Below are 22,642 nucleotides of genomic sequence, written 5' to 3'. Positions count from 1 at the left end.
GGTTATCAAGTCTATTATTTTGACTTGGGAGCCTTTTAACCACAAAAAACCTACATGTCTTTAAAACCGTTGTCTCAGTGGTGTCTGAGAAACGGAAAGTTGGTTAGGAGTTCCAGAATATTAGGAAAAGTGCACGATAGAAGAAGAACGAAGAAAAGAAGAAACCGACAGATCGAAGCGACCGGAGCAGGCAGAACCAACTCCACCTTACACCGGAGCGGTTAGCCAAGCTGAACGCAGCGGCACAACTCACGTGGTAAAGACTTTTCCCTGATCGGTGCGGCGTGCCACAGCTCGGAGATCCAGGCCGCAGAGCACCTTGAAACCGCCACGGTTCAGCCGTGTGCATTAAAAAGGCGGCACCGCTGCTGTCACATTCCAACATCCTCAGCGACCGCCAGCCCCGGCAGAAACCACTGCAGCTCCCCGCCTGCCTGCCGTTTCTGCCGGTCCCGCGGTGCACTTAAATGTTACCGCAACCCCGCCGCGCCACATTCAAACCACACCGGGATTTGCTGAAAGTGCCGCACCACGCTTTCCTTCCACTGCCCAGCGATCTGTGGGGACCCCGGAGCTGCTGCCGCCACCCGCACGCCGAGTTGCCCGGGCGCCAATCCTGCCCCACTCAGAGCCGCCGCCACCGTGGACGCCCGTTCGATAGCTATAGACAGAGCCCTTGCCCGCCGCCGCCCGCACCGAGGAACCCAGTCGCCCTCCCCCACCCGCCGCCGCCGAGCCGCCTGCGCCGAGCCTGCCCCGGGCCGGGGGTTGCCACTCACCACAACCGCCCCCCCAGCCACAGCCGCCCACACCGTCGGAACAGCCGCGCGCCCCCCCCACTGCAACCAGAGCAAACCCGGACCCCCGCAGAGATGCCGAGAAGAAAAGCCTCAGAGAAACGACTGACGGACAAACCGAAACTGCTACACAAAAGAACTCCCAGCCATGTGCGCCGGTAACTACCTGGAGATAATGTAACACAGACACTTGTTTCCATAGAAACCTCACAGAGACATTGAAACACTAACTTTACTGCTAAAATCTTACCATATTCTGAACCAAGACACACAAACACACGCAATTACCAAACTTGTAACATAGTAATAGAAACTCACGAGACATACGGGGGCGGGGACGGGAGAGGGGAGCCGGGAGAGCCCGAGTCGCTGGGAAGGAACAAAGTCAAAATGCAAGACCCCGCCCGTGGGATCAATGCAAGGAGTTCTGTTACGGTCATGGGGGACGTGACCCACTATACTCAATACCCCAGGCAGCAGATGAACAGCGACCACATGGCCCGGTGTGGCAGCAACCATATTCCCCACCACACTGACCGAACACTAACCCTCCTCTTCCGGCCCCGGTGCAACCCCGCCCCACCCACACACACAGAGGGGAAAGTAACCCCGCCCCCTACCCACCGCCCACCCCCCCCCCCCCACAGGGAGCCAGGTTTACTGGAGGAAGGGGTGAGGAGTGGGGGGATGGGGAGAAGGAACCAGAGATGGTTCCACCAGGAGGGAACAAAAAGGCAAATGGGGGGAGGTCAGCTAACATGTGGGAGCAATGTCTAGACAAGGCACTTCGGGTGGGAAGCTTGAATAATATTCAGTCATGCCCAAACGATATTAGCCAAAGCCAGTCCCCTCAGCGTCAACCCCTGTATGGGGTTACAGAGAACCTGAGGCATTTGGTAAGAGAGTCTGGTATGTCTTTAACCAATACTTTCAAGTATTTGGAGGCATTGAGTTCCATCTATTCTTTCACCACATATGACTGGAAAGAACTAATGAAATTAGTTCTTAGTGACACCCAATATACAGTCTGGTTAACTGACTTTCAGAAAAATTGCTCTGCTTATATTAAATACCCACAGGCAGGCATCACAGCACACCAGTTAAGTGGGGATGGAAATTATAATTCAATAGATACACAATCAAAATACCATAGAGAGATATGTGACGTAGTAGCCAAGCAAGCCCTAAAAGCTATGGAAAACATTCTCACTACAAACCAAGATGATTATCTGTCCCCCATTAAAAGGTTACAAGGTTGTACTGAACCAAATTTGAGATGTTTAGACCAGCTGCAGTCTGCCTTAAACAAGCAAGTTGAATACAATGAAGCTAGAGAGATGCTATATAAGCAATTGGCTTTTGAAAAGGAAAACACAAGCTGTGAAAGAGTTTCGCAAACCCCTCCTGCAGGGGAAGACTGCAACATTATTGAGCTGATACAACCCTACCAAAGAGCTAGTTCTGAGAAGCACCAACCTGCCTTTTTAGATGCAGCCTTAGATGCCCAGTTAAGAGTACAAAAAGAAGTCAGACACACAGCTAGTTGTGTTAGTTGTGGAGACACTGATCACTCTCAGAAAGATTGCCCCTGGAGACCCCTAATAGCAACATTTCATAAGCACCCTAGCAGCAGAGAATGGACTGAGTTGTACCAAGTGTGCCATAAGCAAGGCAAAAGATATACCGCAAGCATTGCACTGCTTGTGGGGGTACTGCTTGCTGTACTCCTTTGTAGTACCACTTTTCATGTGCAAGAGAGGAAACAACTTAAGGCAAGCCACAATATGCCAATAACCAGCCCCCAAAATACCCATGTACTCTGCACCCCCAAGAAAGGTGACAGGTGGAAAACACTGCAAATGTTAAGAGCAGAACACGCAGTCAAAAAACATGCGGAAACCTTGCAGCTTAGACTGCCCCTACCTATAAGACTTCCAACAAATTGGCCACTAGTGGTAACTGGTTCAAAGCAAACAACCATAATACATCATTATGCAGAGGACACATTAATAACCACGACCACAAGAAATGAACTGCCGTTCATTGTTACTGTTCTAATCAAAACCGTCCAAGATGCAGATCTTCAGATTGTTTCAGGAAGGATCCAGCAATCACAACTCTGGACTTGCCTTGGACAAGAATCCACGCAGCAAAAAAGTTCTCCACAGCTGCTACAGCTCGAGGTAAAAAACGCTTTATATTTACACGAGTTGCAGAAGCCCCAGGGAGCTGCCAATTGCTTAAAACCTGTTTTAACCATAACCACAGGGGGCCTACACCCTCTCTTTGTGTTGCTAAAGGAGAACTCCAACCTAAAGTCTGACAAATTTCTAGCTGCAGAGGTAAACCAAGTGTTAGAAAATTGTACCAGGGTGATACAAAGCAGACAAAACAGGAAAAATCCTGAACAGCAAATCTGCCTAGTCCTTGTTTCCAGCAGGTATGAACCATTGCAGTTTTGTTTCAGTGGGATCAAACTGAGAGAAGCCCACTGTTAGTTCTAGAACAGCTCTTTCTGCCACACACACACCACCTAAAATCTGTGTAAACTGTTAATGAGATGTTTGCAAAGCTTGTTATTAAAGGCAGAGCACGACTGCGGGAACTGGACGGAAGAGATCCTGCCTTTACCAACGTTCCAGCTTCAAAGGACAATTTGGATAGGATGACAGTAGAGGACACAGGATTCCAAGCTGCCCTGGCAAGTTTTGGTGGTAATATTTCAATCCATCTCCCTAAGCACAGATTGTGAGCAGAAATCAATAATTTACCTTTAAGAACCTTCACACATGCATCTAGAAAAACACAAAATACTGCAATGACTTGAATAAATCCTGCCACAGAACAGTAGGAAAAACTACAGGCCATGAACCAAGCTTCTGTACAGGTTCTGGAACTGACTGCCATTCATATTGCCTTGGGAAAAATTTCTGAACAACCCTCTAATGTTGTGACTATGTCTATTATGCTATAAGGTTAATACCCCATCTTGAAGGTTAATTTCCTTGAGATATTGTTAACCCTCACCTGTTGTTTGAAATGCATTCTGTTTGGTTCCTGTGATTTACAGAAGGTATGATTTCTATACAAATACACACAAAATCACATGCTGACAGGTCAGGGCCAATAACTGACAGAAACTGAGAAGTTGCTAAAGCATCAATGTTTAACACCATACCCAGAGTTCTAAAGCAAACAAAATTGTCTCATTCATTTTTCCATCAGAATACACGTTCTCTAAAGAGACCATTCAAAATAACGATTAATAAAACTACATTATCAAGGTATGCCCACACTGTCAGGAAATCACACCCATGCCATCTCAAGGAAGCATTAACCCTAGAGAGTTAATAGCAAATGAGACCTGGCAAACAGATATATACATCTCTGAATTGGACATATTGAAATATGTACATGCAAATAGATACACATCCACAAAACATAACTGCCACTGCATCCACTAGACAAAACGCAAGAGTGTAAAACACAATTATTTAGTTGCTTAGCAACCTTGGTACTCTAAAATGGATTAACAATAATATTAATACAACTTTACTTCCTATCAAATAGGAAAATTCTCACAAGCATTCCACACTAACCCATAAGACAAGCAAAAGCACATCACACATTGAAACACATACTAGATTAAAACAACAAGGGGGAGAATCTGTGTAACCAGCAAAAACATCTGTAAAAAGCTATGTACGTTATAAATTTTTTAAATTGTGACAGCACTGAAAAGAGTAAGTATGAAAAGCAACATAAGCCCCAGGCTTATGTCTCTCCCGAACCACCAGTCATGATAAGGAACTTGATTTCAGGAGTGGACGAGATCCCTAGATTTTGTGACATAGGGAGGAAACTATGCCTATGTAGTTATAAGAAAAGAACTCAAGCAGATTTCTTCCAGGTGTGTAAAACCCTATTCAAGTACGTGACCACAGCAGTAGGAACCAGAGTAACGCAGAAGTTTGAAAAGAGTTATGTTTATGTTTCAGGTTTACATTAAGAAATTACCAATGTGGTAAAAAGCAGTCTGTAAAATGTGTGTGTATGTGTGTGTGTGTCAGTGAAGGGGGCCACCGATGAATGAAAACAGTGAATGAATAAAAGAGTTGTTTGACTGGTCAAATAATAAAACACAAAACACCTCACAAAATAACATTACCTCCACCACAAGGTCAATTTAAGAGAATTTAGTTTTACTAAGCTTATCCTGTTTTTTAAATAAACTTGAATTCCCTAGTTATAAAAAACCTCAGATTAATAAAGGTTATAAGTTCATACACGGTTAGGCTAAAGCCCTAAGTTAATAAAGTTTTCTCTCCAAGTTGCACTACCCTATAGGAATATAAGAAGGTTTTAAAAAGGTTTACAATAAGAAGTATAAGAACACGAGCAAGCGATGTGCTAGGCCATTGCGAGCTTCGGCAGTTTATAATGTTCTGATTGTTTGAATTGTTGTTTCCACTGTTGTTTACACTGTTTTCGTGCCTTCGTTTAGATAATTAGGAGAGGGGTGGTGTGGGAAGCATGTCTAAGGCACAAGGGATGTGCCGAGGCAGAAAAGCCCAAGAGAGCATGCCCCGACATAAGTAACCTGGTTGGTTAAAGAAGTCACATAGTGTTAAGGAATAAAACCGCGCCGATTTTGAAATAAAGCCTCTTTGTTCACCACACCACATAAGGAGCAGCTATTTCCTTGTCATACAAGGACTTGCAACCGCAACATTTCTCCCCATGAAGTCTCCAGGCTGACAAACCAACTGCACAACAAAGCCAAAGCATCCAGGCTTTCTTTCCTAGGGATAAGGGCTGTGGTTTCCTGTTTTCAGAACTGCCTCCCAACTGCCAGCCCGACTCCCAAAATTGCATACAGTCAAAGATTCCTCCCACACAAAGATGCCAGCATAGAAAGCTCTTTCTCCCCTTGGAGTCTCCAGGCTAACAAATCAACTGCAACACAAAGCCAAAGCTTGCTGTCTTTTTCTCCTGGGGATAAGGGCTGTCATTTCCTGTTTTGAGCTCACCTCCAAATTCCCAATCCGACTCTCAAAATTGCATACAAACGAAGATTCCTCCCAAAGCAAAGATTCCAGTACAGAAAACTCTTGCTCCCCATGGAGTGCCCACAATGACACACCAGCTGCACCACAAAGTTAAAGTTTCCAGGATTTCTTTCCTGCGGATAAGGGCTCTTGTCTCCTGTTTTCAGCCTTGCCTCCCAACTGCCAGCCTGACTCCCAAAATTGCATTCGGACCAAGATTCCTCCCACACCAAAGATACCAGCACAGAAAGTTCTTGCTCCCCATGGAGTCTCAAGGTTTAAAAACAAACTACAGAACAAAGTCGAAGATTCCAGGCTTTCTTTCCTGGGGATAAGGGCTGTTGTTTCCTGTTTTCAGACCTGCCTCCCAACTGCCAGTCCGACTCCCAAAATTGCATACAAACAAAGATTCCTCCCACAGCAAAGATACCAGGAGAGAAAGCTCTTGCTGTTCCTGGAGTCTCCAGGCTGACAAACCAACTGCACCACAAAACCAAAGCTCCAGGTTTTCGTTCCGGGCAATAAGGGTTGTCATTTCATGTTTTCAGACCTGCCTGCAAACTGCCAGTCCGACTCCCAAAATTGCATACAAACAAAGATTCCTCCCAGACCAAAGGTGCCAGCAGAGAAAACTCTTGCTGTTCATGGATGCCCAAGGCTAAGAAATCAAGTGCACCACAAAACCAAAACTTTCTGGCTTTCTTTCCTAGGGATAAGGGCTGTTGTTTCCTGTTTTCAGAACTGCCTCCCAACTACCATCCCGACTCCCAAAATTGCATATAAACAAAGATTCCTCCCAAACTAAAGTTGTCAGCACAGAATGCTCTTGCTGTTCATGGATGCCTCAGGCTGCCAAATCAACTGCACCACAAAACCAAATCTTCCAGGCTTTCTTTCCTGCAGATAAGAGCTGTTATTTTCTGTTTTCAGACTTACCTCCCAACTGCCGGCCCGACTCCCAGAATCACATACGGACGAAGATTCCTCCCACACCAAAGATTCCAGCACGGAAACTATTGCTCCCAGTGGAGTTCCCAGGCTGACAAACCAATTGCACCACAAAGACAAAATTGCTGGCTTTCTTCCCTGCGGAAAAAGACTGTTATTTACTGTTTTCAGTCCTGCCTCCCAACTGCCAACCCGACACCCAACATTGCATATAAAAAAAGACTCCTCCCACAGCAAAGATGACATCACAGAAAACTGTTACTCCTCATGGAGTCTCCAGACTGACAAACCAACTGCACCACAAAACCAAAAGTTCCAGACTTTCTTTCTGGACGATAAGGGTTGCTGTTTCCTGCTTTCAGACTTGCCTCCGAACTGACAGCCAGACTTCTTAAACTCCATGTAAAGAAAGATTTATACCAAAAGAAAGATGTTAGCACAGAAATCTCTTGCTGTTCATGGACACCCCAGGCTGAGAAACCAACTGCACCACAAAGTCAAAGCTTGCTGGCTATCTTTCCTGCAGATAAGGGCAATCATTTCATGATTTGAGCCCTGCCTTCCAACTGACAACCCGACTTCCAAAATTGCATACAGACAAAGATTCCTCCCAGACTAAAGTTGCCAACACAGAAAGCTCTTGCTGTTCATGGACGACCAAGGCTGACAAACCAACTGAACCACGAAGCCAAAGCTTCGAGGCTTTCTATCCGGCAGATAATCGTGGTTGTTTCCTGTTTTCAGACCTGCCTCCCAACTGACAGTCCGAATTCTAAAATTGCATATAAAGAAAGATTCCTCCCACACCAAAGATGCCAGCATGGAAACTCTTGCTCCCCATGGAGTTTCCAGGCTGAGAAACCAACTACACCACAAAGTCATATATTCCAGGTTTTTTTTCCTGGGGATATGGGCTGATGTTTCCTGTTTTCAGACCTGCCAGCCCTACACCCAACATTGCATATAAACAAAGACTCCTCCCACAGCAAAGACACAAGCATAGAAAGCTCTTGTTTCCCATGGAGTCTCCAGGCTGACAAACTAACTACAACACAAAGCCAAAGCTTGCTGGCTTTCTTTCCTGGGGATATGGGCAGTCATTCCTGTTTTCAGACCTGCCTCCAAACTGCCAGCCCGACTCCAAAAATTGCATACAAACAAAGATTCCCGCCACACCAAAGGTGCCAGCAGAGAAAGAAATTGTTGTTCATGGACGCCCCAGGCTAGGAAACCAAGTGAAATACAAAGTCAAAGCTTCCAGGTTTTCCTTCCTGGGGATAAGGACTGTTGTTTCTTCTTTTAAGACCTGTCTCCCAACTGCCAGACCAGCTCCCAAAATTGCACACAGAAAAAGATTCCTCCCACACCAAAGATACCAGCACGGAAAGCACTTCCTCCCCATGGAATCCCCAAGCTTAAAAACCAACTGCACCATAAACTCAAAATCTGCTGGTTTTCTTTCATGCAGAAAAAGCATGTCGTTTCCTGTTTTCATACCTGTCTCCCAATTGACAGGCCAACTCCCAAAATTGCATATGGACGAAGATTCCTCCTACCGCAAAGATGCCAGTACGGAAACTCTTGATTCCCGTGCAGTCTTCAGGCTGAAAAACAAACTGCACCACAAAGCAAAAGATTCCAGACTTTCTTTCCTGGGGATATGGGTTGTCATTTACTGTTTTCAGACCTGCCCCCAGTTTGCCAGCGTGACTCCTAAAATACCATGTGGACGAACATTCCTACCACAGAAGAGACGCCAGGACAGACAGCACTTGCTCCCCATGGAGTCTCCAGGCTGGCAAACAAACTGCACCATGAAACCAAGTTTGCTGTCTTTCTTCCCTGAGGAAAAGGGCTATTGTTTCCTGTTTTCAGCCCTGCCTCCCAAATGATAGACCGACACCCAAAATTGCATGAAAACAAAGATTCCTCACAGACTTAAGTTTCCAGCAGAGAAAACTCTTGCTGTTCATGAATGATCCACACTGACAAACCAACTGCACAACAAAGCCAAAGCTTCCAGCCTTTCTGTCCTGGGGATAAAGGCTGTAGTTTCCTGTTTTCAGCCCTGCGTCCCAACTGACACCCTGACGCCCAAAATTGCATAAGAACGAAGATTCCTCCCACACCATAGATGCCAGCACGGAAACTCTTACTCCCCATGCAGTCTCCAGGCTGAAAAACAAACTGCACCACAAAGCAAAAGCTTACTAGCTTTCTTTCCTGGCGATAAGGGTTGTTGTTTCCTGTTTTCAGACCTGCCTCCCAACTGCCAGACCGAAACCACAGATACCTCCCACACCAAAGATACCAGCACAGAAAGTTCTTCCTCTACATGGAATCCCCAAGCTTACAAAGCAACTGCACCACCAACTGAAAATTTGCTGGTTTTCTATTCTGCAGAAGAAGGCTGTCATTACTTGTTTTTAGACCTGTCTCCCAACTGCCAGTCCGACACCTAAAATTGCGTATAAACAAAGACTCCTCTCACAGCAAAGATGCCATCACAAAAAGCTCTTGCTTCCCATGGGGTCTCCAGGTTGACAAACCAAATGCACCATAAAGCCAAAGCTTGCTGTCTTTCTTTCCTGCGGATAAGGGCTGTTGTTTCCTGTTTTCAGACCTGCCTCCCAACTGCCAGCAGAGAAAGCTCTCACTGTTCGTGGACATCCAAGGCTAACAAATCAAGTGAACCACGAAACCAAAGCTTGCAGGTTTTCTTTCCTGCGGATAAGGGCTCTTGTTTCGTACTTACAGCCTTGCCTCAAAACTGCCAACCTGACTCCCAAAATTGCATACGGACCAAGATTCCTCCCAAACCAAGGATGCCAGCACGGAAATAGGAAACAACGGCTCTTATCGCCAGGAAAGAAAGTCTGGAAACTTTGGTTTTGTGCTGCAGTGTTCTTGTCAGTCTGAAGACTCCATCGGGAGCAAGAGTTTTTTGTGCTGGCGTCACTTCTGTTAAAGGAATCTTTGTCTGTATGCAATTTTAGAAGTCAGGCTGACAATCTGGGGGAAGGGCTGAAAACAGGAAATGACAGCCCATTTCCCATGGAAAGAAAGCCAGAAAGCTTTGGCTTTGTGGTGCAGTTGGTTTGTCACACTGGAGACTCCACGGGCAGCAAGAGTTTCCTGTGCTGGTATCTTTGGTGTGGGAGGAATCTTTATCCGTATGCAATTTTGGGAGTCAAGCTGGCAGTTAGGAGGTAAGTCTTACAACAGGAAACAAAAGCCCTTTCCGCAGGAAAGAAAGCTTGGAAGCTTTGGTTTTTTGGTGCAGTTGGTTTGTCAGTCTGGGGCATCCATGAACAGCAAGAGCTTTCTCTGTTGGCAGCTTCAGTCTGGGAGGAATCTTTGTATGCAATTTTGGGAGTTGGTCTGTCAGTTGTGAGGCAGGACTGAAAACAGGAAACAACAGTCCTTATCCTCAGGAAAGAAAACCTGGAAGCTTTCGTTTTGTGGTGCACTTGGTTTGCCAGTTTGGAGACTCCATGGGGAGCAAGAGCTTTCTCTGCTGGCATCATTGCTGTGGGAGGAGTCTTTGTTTATATACAGTTTTGGGTGTCGGGCCGTCAGTTGGGAGACAGGTCTAAAAACAGGAAACAAGAACCCTTATCCACAGGAAGGAAAGACTGGAAGCTTTGGCTTTGTGCTGCAGTTGGTTTGTCAACCTGGAGACTCCATGGGGAGCAAGAGTTTCCGTGTTGGTATCTTTGGTGTGGGAGGAATATTCATCCCTATGCAATTTTGGGAGTCGGGCAGGATTTTGGGAGGCAGGTCTGAAATTTTGGAAGCTGGGTTGTCAGTTTGGAGGCAAGGATGGAAACAGGAAATGACTGCCCGTCTCCACAGGAAAGAAAGCCAGGAAGCTTTGTCGTTGTGGTGCAGTTTGTTCGTCAGCCTTGATCGTACATGAACAGCAAGAGCTTTCTGCGCTGGCATCTTCCTTTTGGGATAAATCTTTCTTTACATGGAATTTTAGAAGTCGGACTGTCAGTTGGGAGGCAGGTCTGAAAAGAGGAAACAACAGTCCTTATCTGCAGGAAAGAAAGCCTGGAAGCTTAGGTTTTGTGGTGCAATAGGTTTGTCAACCTGGAGACTCCAGGAGGAGCAAGAGTTGTCTGTGTTGGCATCTCTTCTGTGGGAGGAATCTACTTCTGTATACAATTTTAGGAGTGAGGCTGGCAATCTGGTGGCAATCCGGAAAACAGGAAACAAGAGCCCTTATCCCCAGGAAAGAAAGCCTGGAAGGTTTGACTATGTGTTGCAGTTGGTTTGTCAGCCTGGAGACTCCATGGGGAGCAAGAGTTTCTGTGCTGGCATCTTTGGTGTTGGAGGAATCTTCGTCCGTATGCAATTTTGAGAGTCTGGCCAGCAGTTGTGAGGCAGGTCTTAGAACAGGAAACAACAACCCTTATCGCTAGGAAAGAAAGTCTGCAAGCTTTGGTTTTGTGGTGCATTTGGTTTGTCAGCCTAGAAACTCAATGGGGTGCAAGAGCTTTCTGTGCTGGCATCTTTGGTGTCGGAGGAATCTTTCTTGATATGTAATTTTACAAGTAGGGCGGGCAGGTGGGAGGCAGGTCTGAAAACAGGAGATGACAGTCCTTATCCCCAGGAAAGAAAGCCAGAAAGTTTTGGCTTTGTGCTGCAGTGGGCTTGTGAGCCCAAACATTCCATGGGGAGCAAGAGTTTTCTGTGCTCGTATCTTTGGTGTGGGAGGAATCTTTGTTTGTATGCAATTTTGGGAGTCAGGCTGGTAGTTGGGAGGCAGTCCTGAAAACAGGAAACAAAAGCCCTTATCCGCAGGAAAGAAAACCTGGAAGCTTTGACTTTGTGGTTTAACGGCGGAGAGGCTCGGACAGAATTGCACACAAATCAATATGATTGGCAAAAATGTCCCCTTTATTAGAGGAAAGGCAGTTTATATGCTGCCTGTGGCACAGAGAGATGTGATTCTTCCCCAGATTACATTGGATACATAAGGAAAACATACTGTGGTGTACAGTATTAATTGGATAACAGCAGGTGTCCATAAAACTTGTTTTCCTGTCAAAAGAATTCCTCCTTCACCCTGGCACAAGGCCTGCAGCCATATTAGTGGCGCAGTAATTATTAGTGTCTGCACCTAGTCATGCCAAGGTCACAGAAAGGCAATAAAATTGTTCACACAATTTCTGTCCTCCGACAGTGGTTCAGTTTGTTTCTCAGCCTGGAAACTCCACGAACAGCAAGAGCTTTCTCTGTTGGCACCTTTGGTGTGGGAGTAATCTTTGTTTGTATGCAATTTTGGGAGTCGAGCTGGCAGTTTGGAGGCAGGTCTGAAAACAGGAAACGAGCCCTTATCCGCCGGAAAGAAAGCCAGGAAGCTTTGGCTTTGTGGTTCACTTGTTTTTTAGCCTTGTGCATCCATGAACAGCAAAAGCTTTCTGTGCTGGCAACTTTAGTCTGGGAGGAATCTTTGTATGCAATTTTGGGAATCGGACTGGCAGTTTGGAGGCAGGTCTGAAAAGAGGAAATTACTGGCCTTATCCCCAGGAAAGAAAGACAGTAAACTTTGGTTTGGTGTTGTATTTAGTTTGTCTGACTGGAGACTCCATGGGAAGCAAGAGCTTTCTGTGCTAGTATCTTTGTTGCAGGAGGAGTCTTTGTTTATATTCAATTTTCGGTGTCGGGATGGCAGTTGGGAGGCAGGGTTGAAAACAGTAAATGACAGCCCTTTTCAGCAGGAAAGAAAGCCAGTAAGCTTTGGCTTTGTGTTGCAACTGGTTTCTCAGCCTGGAGTCTCCATGGGGAGAAGGAGTTTCCGTGCTGGCATCTTTGGTGTGCGAGGAATCTTGGTCCGTCTGCAATTTTGGGAGTCAGGCTGGCAGTTGGGAGGCAAGGCTGAAAACAGGAAACAAGAGCCCTTATCCGCCGGAAAGAAAGCCTGGAATCTTTGGCTCTGTGGTGCAGTTGGTTTGTCAGCCTTGGTCGTCCATGAAGAGCAAGAGCTTTCTGTGTTGGCAATTTTAGTCTGGGAGGAATCTTTTTTTGTGTGAAATTTTGGAAGTCGGGCTGTCAGTTGGGAGGCAGGGCTGAAAGCAGGAAATGACTGCACTTATCCGCAGGAAAGAAATCCTGGAATCTTTGCCTTTTTGGTTGTATCGGGATGAAGTTGGGATGTTATTTTTTGGTCTGTGTTTGGCCCTAGCCACCTGCAGAAGTTTATGGTTCCTCCTGCCAAGTCTTCTTATAAAGCAGTGAACTTGGCCTTGGAGGGAGAACTTCTGTGTAAACTGTTTTAATTGGTTTCTTGTGATTGGTCAATTGCTCATCAAGGGCATTTGGAGGACAAAGTGATGAGGAGGTGATGAAGGCACTCCCCCAGCCTCAATTGGGAAAGAACCCCCTCAATTCACTGCGCCTGTGTGACGGGATTTCCCAAGTGCTCACGCATGCGCAGGAGGGGTGCATTTACATAACCTAGGGGGTGGGATTGAGAACCCCTGATGGGACGGCAGTGACCACACCTCCCTGGGGCAGGTGCTCTCAATAAACTTTAAAAGGCAGACACGTTTTCCTTGGGGGTGCCGGTTCTTCAGGATGGACCAAGTTGCTTTTAGCGGGGACGCCTGCTTGAATTGGGAGCCTGCCCCCCCTTCGGAACACGCAGCTGCTGTAGGGAGACTTCATTACTGGTTAGGTTGGGTAAGATTATCTTATAGGTGACACCTGGGTGAGTATGGGATGTCGAGCCTTCTTTCTAGGGTCTTTTTTGCACTTTTTCCTCCGCCCTAATTCTTTTCCCTCAGGTACCTTTTTTTCCCCTTTTCTCTGTTTCCCACCTTTCATTATAAATGGTTATTTTGTCAACTAGCAACGGTGTTTGGTTTATTCACGTTCCAGAATCCCTCAAACCTGTTTTTCCCTGATATAGTTTCCCCTCCCCGTTACATTTTGGGGTCACGGACAGGATTCTGGTCGTGAAAACTCACTGTTGCTAGGGGGCGGGGGGTCCCGTCGGGACCCCAAACCGGGGAACGCGCTGCCCCTGGGTGAGCAGGACCCCGGGGTTAGTGTCAAACCGCGGGGAACGCACCACCCCTGAGTGGGCGGGGCCCCGTAGGAACAAGTTCCCGCCCGAGTCCGGTCTCCGCCGCACTCTGCGGAGCCCGGTTCCTGGCCGAGCCCTGGTCTTTGCCGCGCTTGGCCCCTCCCCTGCCGAACCGGGCCTCTGCGGAACCCGGTTCCCAGCCAAGCCCGGTCCTTGCTGCGTTCGGCCCTGCCCCTGCCGAGTCTGGTCTCTGCTGCCCTCAGTTCTCAACCGAGTCCAACCTTCGCCACACTCGGTCGCCCCCCCATACTCAGCCCCCTTCCCCTTTGCGTTTTATGTGCATTTTTGTTTGTTTAACTACTGGTTTTCCTGCTTCATCCAGGAGCCCCGGTTCCCAGTGAGCGGAGCCCCGGCCCCCGCTGGCTCCCGCTAGTCGGGAGGGGGTGAGGTTTTTCGACACAGCTAGTAACCTTCCGGGATCCCCGTAGGGACAAACTCTGCCCAGAGGCTGTCACAATTGACGTGGTTGGGGGGGAAATCGGAAGGTTGGCTGCTTACCCCAGGTCTTGCCTTCCCATCCCTATGGGATTGCCCTGACCGTACTGCCATGCCCTCCCTGTTCCTTATTGCGAGTGAGTTGGGCTGGGAAGCGTGAGCAAGAAGCCTAAGTATGAACCGGATAGTAAAACTGTTAGCCTCCCAGAAACAGGATGTGGGGGGGGGTACTCCGTTCATGGAGCGTGCTGGGTGGACCCAGGAGTCCTGGAGTGTTCTCTGGGGCCACCTAGAAACCTGTGCTGGGGCTGCTCCTGTACCGTGGAGTTGCAGTAGCCCGACAAAAGTAATGAAATTGTGGGGGCAGTGAGGCAATAACTGCTAACCTCCAAGTCATTATGAGTTTAGGTTCCTGAAAGTTTAAACATCATGTTAATCTTGGGTTCACGCGGTGGCTATTTAGTTCACGTGGTGGGCACGTGTGAACTGGGATCGCAAACAGATACTACAGGTAGGTATTAAATTATGAGTATGGGAAGGGGGGGGGGGTTGATTTGTGTTTTGTCTCCCACAGGACCCCACTGGCTTCCAGCATGTTTGATAAAAGCTTATCATGAGCAGTAAGAATTCTGGATAGACGTAAGTAGATGCTGAGCAGCATGAGACCAGCCCAAATATCACATAGAAGAAAGCATATCCTAAATATGGTTCATTTGTGTTCACTAACTTCTACTAACTGGTGTGATGATTCAGTCATTGTGTGCCTGTCTCTCGTGTGTCTTGTCCACACCTAATGTTGTGATCTGTGTAATGAACAATGCCTTTCAGGTGATCCTTGTCTATCATTTGTAGTTCTCAATGGGCCTGGCCTGGGCCTGGGAGGATACGGCTACCACAGCCAATGACTACTTGAAAATGTGTGTGTGTGAATGATGGATGATTGAGGTGGTCACCTCAGAGAGCATGAAGATTCTTACAAAATTGGTATTCTATTATAGCCTTATATGAAGATTATGAAATTAGAATCTCAGGTAGAGTTTTCCACTGATATTGTTCCTTAGCTGTGTGAGCTGCGCAGGAGACTACCAGTTTTGGAGCGGGTAAAGACCATAAGCCAGCAAGTATTAATGCAGACTGCAGGGTTAGCAGAACCTAGAGCAGGGTGCACCACTATGCATCCAGGTGCTCAGGAACCATTCTTACAATTTGTAGAAAGGCTGCAAGTTGCTGTAGGAAAGCAGGTTTTGTGACACTCCGTTACAAAACTGCTAGTTACATAACTAGCTGGAGGTTATGCTAATACAGGTTGTCAAGAGTACTATCCTTGGTGCGGTAATGCAGGTTTATGTCGGGATGGGGTCCTTAGACCATCAAAAAATTGCATTTGCATCTGCTATTGCAGTAGTGAGGGTCGTTTGAGCTTTTCTGTGTTTTCCAGGATTTAAATCAGGAGTTGTCTATGTTGCTACCTTGCTGGTTCAGCCCGTCATATGGAGGGGGTCCTTGCCGACTGTCAAGGCCCTCCTGCATGCCTTTCCAAAAAACATCTGCAGCGTTGTGGACAGGGTGTCTTCAGGTCTCCTGGCTGGAGGCCAGAGCAGATTAGTTATGTTGATCAGTGTGCTGTGTGCTCAGCAAAATAGACTGTTTGTCTCCTACCAGACTTATTGCTTGCATAATTTGCAAGTGGTGTTGTATTGTCCACTTCCAAGTTTTTTCTCAGCATCATTTGTACTCCAAGGAGCTCCTTTGCAGAGGATTGTTCCAGCAGGTTTCCTATGCTTCGATCCAGTGCAGTTTCATAGTTTTCACCCCTTTTGGAGTTTTGGGAGAAACACTGTGCTTGGCCAAGGACCTCCTTTAAACTGATGGTCTCGTGGTCCCTGTGGGAGCTGGGGCGGAGTGCAACTTGCAGGTGCGGACCTTGTCCTTCTCACAGTAGCATTCCAGCAATTTACTGTGCTGGGGCATTTCCTCTCAGCCAAAACCTGGGCACCACAGAGTCCCACCAGGACGTAGTTTTTTCTGAGTGTTCTTTGTGCTGTGCTTACTCAGGTGGACTTGGCACAGGGAGGTCTTGCAGGTCAGGCAAGTCTTCACAGCTGGATGGGGATCCTGAAGGCAGAAATCACACAGGATCACCTCCGCTTGCTGCCCCAAACTTTCCTCCTTCTGTTTGCATTGCACTTCCTGCTTTTCCTCCTCTTGATGAACACAAGCATCCAAAAGTTCTCCACTATGTTGCGGAGATGGAAGTTGGGCTTCAGCTCCCCGATGGGACCTGTGGGGGAAAGGCAGAGTGGGCACTTGGAAGGGCCCTGCTGGCATTTCTGCTCCTTCTGGATGCACTCCTTGCAAAAGCTGTGACCGCAACCCAGAGACATGGGGTTCCTGTAAATGTCCAGGCAGATAGAGCAGGTCAGCCCGTCCTTCAGCCTGGCCGCAGCACCCGCCTCGGCCATGGCGACTGAACCTCGTGACAGGGCTGAGAGCAAGGAGGAGGGCACTGGTGGGACACTGAGAGCACAGCATACAGAAGCCTTCAAATGTCAATTTAGTTTCTGGTCCAGATTGTCGTCGTGTCTGGACCGTCTATTTTAATACTAACCCTTGAGGTCTTACAGCCCATAGTTCAAAATAGTTTGCAGGTGACCGGGTGTGGTACCAAGCCCCAGGTGAAAGGAGTTCCTACCCAGCACCTGAGACGGCAGGAATGAATGTGTGGGGGGGTGTTGACTTATAAGCATCCTCCATTCCTTCCTTATTCAGGTATCTAGGTGAGTGCAGACGGATGGTCCAACCATCATGGACATGCCTACTCCTGCAATAAGCAGGCTGCATGTATTAAATAATAGTATACATTTTGTGTTTTATCTAGCAGGTCTCTCATTGTACTGGATCCGGGAAGTCACTCTGTCAAAGGTTACAGGAAGCCCAACGTCATGGACATGTTATTCCTTTCGCTTGTGATAAAAGTGGGATAGTTTTTCTACTGATTGTCACACAGTACTCATATTCTATGTTTGTATCTTTGAAATTGATTGGAGCGTTCCCCTTCCCCTTGGTTTGATATAACACCCCTTTTCAGGTGAGCAACTTCATGCGACTTATATGGGACTACTGACATACCCAGGCGTGCGGAAGATGAAGACAAACCACAACAAAAAGGGAAGACCTATGCCTGGTAGGCATGATGATAATGAAAGGATTGTCGGTTGTGTACCTTCCATGGGCGTCGACTTGATCAAACCAGTAACATTGGGTGTTCTGTTTCATTTGTGCCACGGTTTCACAAACTTCCGGAACCCTCCGGTTTGGACAACTGTCTTTTATAGCATGGAGGCAAGAGGTACCAGCACTATCACTCCATGAGGTGGAGGGGTTGGACTGCAGTCAGGGGCTCGCTATGGCAGGATGGCTTACCCCCGATGAGACCTTGAACTTACAAAAGGAGTGCAAACTTCCCGTGGGGGCAATGGTTAAACCAGGCGGTTGTCTGGTGCTAGATCGCACTCCAGGTGTATAGGACCTGCGATGGCTCCCCATAGGCCCATAAACTAGAGTGGCTGGCAGTTGACCGTTTCATACTATAAAAGATGTATCGAAAATATTAAGTTGTTCCATGGTTTAAACAGAGTTCTAAGTTCTTTCATTGCATTGCTTAAGCCCATGCAAGCGGACACACCGGTTCATCCGTCTGACCATGATATCTGCCAACCGGAGAACGTTCGTCCTACGGACTGCTGATTGTCCAGTAACTGATCACCAGAACACACTCGGACCTCCTTTCTGGGGATGGACATGGTTGTCGGGACAACTTTGCCTGGACTCTCCCTATTTGAAACTCTCACCGGTGCCGTGGTCCAAACACAGACCACGTGGTGGCATGTATCGGGACGAAGTTGGGATGTTATTTTTTGGTCTGTGTTTGGCCCTAGCCACCTGCAGAAGTTTATGGTTCCTACTGCCAAATCTTCTTATAAAGCAGTGAACTTGGCCTTGGAGGGAGAACTTCTGTGTAAACTATTTTAATTGGTTTCTTGTGATTGGTCAATTGCTCATCAAGGGCATTTGGAGGACAAAGTGATGAGGAGGTGATGAAGGCACTCCCCCAGCCTCAATTGGGAAAGAACCCCCTCAATTCACTGCGCCTGTGTGAGGGGATTTCCCAAGTGCTCACGCATGCGCAGGAGGGGTGCATTTACATAACCTAGGGGGTGGGATTGAGAACCCCTGATGGGACGGCAGTGACCACACCTCCCTAGGGCAGGTGCTCTCAATAAACTTTAAAAGGCAGACACGTTTTCCTTGGGGGTGCCGGCTCTTCAGGATGGACCAAGTTGCTTTTAGCGGGGACGCCTGCTTGAATTGGGAGCCTGCCCCCCTTTGGAACACGCAGCTGCTGTAGGAAGACTTCATTACTGGTTAGGTTGGGTAAGATTATCTTATAGGTGACACCTGGGTGAGTATGGGATGTCGAGCCTTCTTTCTAGGGTCTTTTTTGCACTTTTTCCTCCGCCCTAATTCTTTTCCCTCAGGTGCCTTTTTTTCCCCTTTTCTCTGTTTCCCACCTTTCATTATAAATGGTTATTTTGTCAACTAGCAACAGTGTTTGGTTTATTCACGTTCCAGAATCCCTCAAACCTGTTTTTCCCTGATATAGTTTCCCCTCCCTGTTACAGTGGTGCAGTTGGTTTGTCAGCGTGGGGCGTCCATGGGAAGCAAGAGCTTTCTGTGCTGGCACCTTTGGTGTGGGAGGAATCTTTGTTTGTTTGCAATTTTGGAAGTCAGGCTGTCACTTGGGAGGCAGGACTGAAAACAGCAAACAACAGCCCTTATCCCCAGGAAAGAAAGCCTGGAAGCTTAGGCTTTGTGGTGCAGTTGGTTTGTCACCCTGGAGACTCCATGGACAGTAAGAGCTTTCTGTGCTGGCGTCTCTTCTGTGGGAGGAGTCTTGTTCCGTATGCAATTTTAGGAGTCAGGCTGGCAATCTGGGGCCAGGTCTGAAAACTGCAAACGAACAACCCTTATCCCCAGGAAAGAAAGCCAACAGGCATTGACTTTGTGGTGCAGTTGGTTTGTCAACCTGGGGAATCCATGGGCAGCAAGAACTTAATGAGCTGGCATCTTTGCTGTGGGAGGAGTCTTTGTTTATATGCGATTTTGGTTGTCGGGATGACGGTAGGGAGGCAGGGCTGAAAACAGTAAATGACAGCCCTTTTCCGCAGGAAAGAAAGCCAGTAAGCTTTGACTTTGTGCTGCAGTTGTTATGCCAACCTTGGACATCCATGAATAGGAAGAGCTTCCGGTGTTAGCAACTTTAGTCTGGGAGGAATCTTTGGTTGTTACCAATTCTGGAAGTCGGGCTGTCAGTTGGGAGGCAGGGCTGGAAACAGGAAATGACTGCCCTTATCTGCAGGAAAGAAAGCCTGGAAGCTTTGGCTTTCTGGTGCAGTTGGTTTGTCAGCCTGGAGACTCCATGCGGAGCAAGAGCTTTCTATACTGGCACCTTTGGTGTGGACAGAATCTTTGTTTATGTAAAATTTTGGGAGTCGGGCTGTCAGTTGGGAGGGAGGGCTGAAAACAGGAAATGACAGCCCTTATCGCCAGGAAAGAAACCTTGGAAACTTGGGCTTTGTGGTGCTGTTGGTGTGTCAGCCTCAGGAGTCCATGAGCACCAAGGGCTTTCTGTGCTGGCAACATTAGTCTCGAAGGAATCTTTGTTTATATGCAATTTAGGGAGTCTGCCTGTCAGTTGGGAGGCAGACCTGAAAACAGGAAATGACAGCCCTTATCCTTAGGAAAGAATGCCTGGAAGGTTTGGGTTTGTGCTGCAGTTACTTTGTCAGACTTGTGCGTCCATGGAAAGCAAGAGCTTCTGTGTTGGAAACTTTAGTCTGGGAGGAATCTTTGTATGCAATTTTGGAAGTCGGGCTGTCAGTTGGAAGGCAGGTCTGAAAACAGAAAACAACAACCCTTATCGCCAGGAAAGGAAGCCTGGAAGCTTTGACTTTCTGGTGCATTTCGTTTGTCAGTCTGGGGTATCCATGAACAGCAAGAGCTTTCTGGTCTGGCACCTTTGATATGGGAGGAATCTTCGTGTGTTTGCAATTTTAGAAGTCGGACTGTCACTTGGGAGGCAGGTCTGAAAACAAGAAAATTACAAGACTTATCGCCAGGAAAGAAAGGCATAAAGATTTGGCTTTGTGGTGCAGTTGGTTTCTGAGCCTGGGGCGTCCATGAGCAGCAAGAGTCTTCACGGTTGGCACCTTTGGTATAGGAGGAATCTTTTTTTGTATGTAATTTTGGGAGTCAGGCTGACATTTGGGAGGAAAGTCAGAAAACAGGAAACAACAACCTTTATCCACAGGAAAGAACGCCTGCAAGCTTTGGCTTTGTGGTGCAGTTGGTTTGTCAGTCTGGAGACTCCATGGGGATCAAGAGTTGTCTGTGCTGGCATCTTTGATGTGGGAGGAATCTTTGTTTCCAGGCTTTGTTTCCAGACTTTGTTTCCTGGCGATAAGGGCTGTCATTTCTTGTTTTGAGACCTACCGCCAGATTACCAGCCTGACTCCTAAAACTGCATACGGACGAAGATTCCTCCCACAAAAGAGATACCAGCACAGACAGCTCTTGCTCCCCATGGAGTCTCAAGGCTGACAAACCAACTGCACCACAAAACCAAAGCTTGCAGGCTTTCTTTCCGGGCTATAAGGGCTGTTGTTTCCTGTTTCCAGCCCTGCCTCCCAACTCACAGCCCGACTCCAAAAGTTGCCAACACAGAAAGGTCTTGCTGTTCATGGATGACCAAGACTGACAAACCAACTGCAGCACAAAACCAAAACTTGCAGGCTTTCTTTCCTGGCGACAAGGGCTGTTGTTTCCTGTTTTCAGACCTGCCTCCCAACTGCCGGCCCGAGTCCAAAAATTGCATACGGACGAAGATTCCTCCCACACCAAAGATGCCAACATGGAAACACTTGCTCCCCAAGGAGTCTCCAGGCTGACAAACAAACTGCAAGAAAAAGCAAAATCTTCCAGGCTTTCTTTCCTGCTGAAAAGGGCTGTCATTGATAGTATTCAGTTCTGCATCCCAACTGCCATAACGATACCCAAAACTGTATTTACAAAGACTCCTACCAGAGCAAAGATGCCAGCACAGAAAGCTCTTGCTCCCCATGGAGTCTCCAGGCTGACAAACCAACTGCACCACAAAGCCTAAGCTTCCAGGCTTTCTTTCCTGCAGATAAGGGTTCTTCTTTCCTGTTTTCATGTCTGCCCCCAGATTGCCAGCCTGACTCGTAAAATTGCATACAGAATAAGATTCCTCCCACAGAAGAGATGCCAGCACAGACAGCTGTTCCTCCCCATGGAGTCTCCAGGCTGACAAACGAACTGCACCACAAAACCTAAGCTTCCAGGCTTTCTTTCCTGAGGATAAGGACTGTTTTTTGCAGATTTCAGCCCTGCTTCCCAACTGCCGGCCCGACTCCCAAAATTGCATATGGACGAAGATTCCTCCCACACCAAAGATGCCAGTACGGAAACTCTTGCTCCCCATGCAGTCTCCAGGGTGACAAACCTCTTGCTCTTCATTGACGCCCAAGTCTGAGAAACCAAGTGCAGCACAAAGCGAAAGATTCCAGGCTTTCTTTCCTGGCGATAAGGACTGTCATTTCCTGTTTTCAGACCTGACTCCCAGATTGCTAGTCTGACTCCTAAAGAGAGACCAGCACAACCAGCACTTGCTCCCCATGCAGTCTCAAGGCTGACAAACAAACTGCACCTCGAAGCGAAAGCTTGCTGTCTTTCTTTCCTGAGAATAAGGGCTGTTCTTTCCTGTTTTCAGTCCTGCCTCCCAAATGATAGACCTACTCCCAAAATTGTATAAAAACAAAAATTCCTCCCAGACTTATGTTTCCACCAGAGAGAGCTCTTCCTGTTCATGGATGATCCAGGCTGACAAACCAACTGCACCACAAAGCCAAAGCCTCCAGGCTTTCTTTCCTGCGGATAAGGGCTCTTGTTTCCTGTTTTCAACTCTGCCTCCCAAGTTCCAGAACAACTCCCAAAATTGCACACAAAAAAAGATTCCTCCCTCACCAAAGGTGATAGCAGACAATGCTCTTGCTCCCCATGGAGTCTCCAGGCTGACAAGCCAACTGCAGCACAAAGTCAAAGCTTCCAGGTATTCTTTCCTAGCAATAAGGGTTGTTGTTTCATGTTTTAAGCCCTGCCTCCAAACTGCCCGACCCACTCCCAAAACTGCACACAAAAAAAGATACCAGCACAGAAAGCTCTTCCTCCCCATGGAATCC

The 22,642-nt window shown here is 47.4% G+C and overlaps 1 long non-coding RNA gene across 1 annotated transcript; it reads right to left on the bottom strand.

The window, feature by feature from the left end:
• Positions 1-422: 422 nt before the first annotated feature.
• LOC116780008 lies at positions 423-9,435 on the bottom strand. Its single transcript, XR_004354281.1, has 3 exons — positions 9,343-9,435; positions 3,781-3,785; positions 423-434 (listed from the first exon to the last, which is right to left on the bottom strand). It is a non-coding gene; the product is annotated as an uncharacterized LOC116780008 (long non-coding RNA).
• Between the last annotated feature and the right edge of the window lie 13,207 nt (positions 9,436-22,642).

The sequence above is a fragment of the Chiroxiphia lanceolata genome, chromosome W (assembly GCF_009829145.1).
Source record: "Chiroxiphia lanceolata isolate bChiLan1 chromosome W, bChiLan1.pri, whole genome shotgun sequence".
Classification (NCBI taxonomy): domain Eukaryota; kingdom Metazoa; phylum Chordata; class Aves; order Passeriformes; family Pipridae; genus Chiroxiphia; species Chiroxiphia lanceolata.
This window is presented reverse-complemented; position numbering and strand designations above follow the sequence as displayed.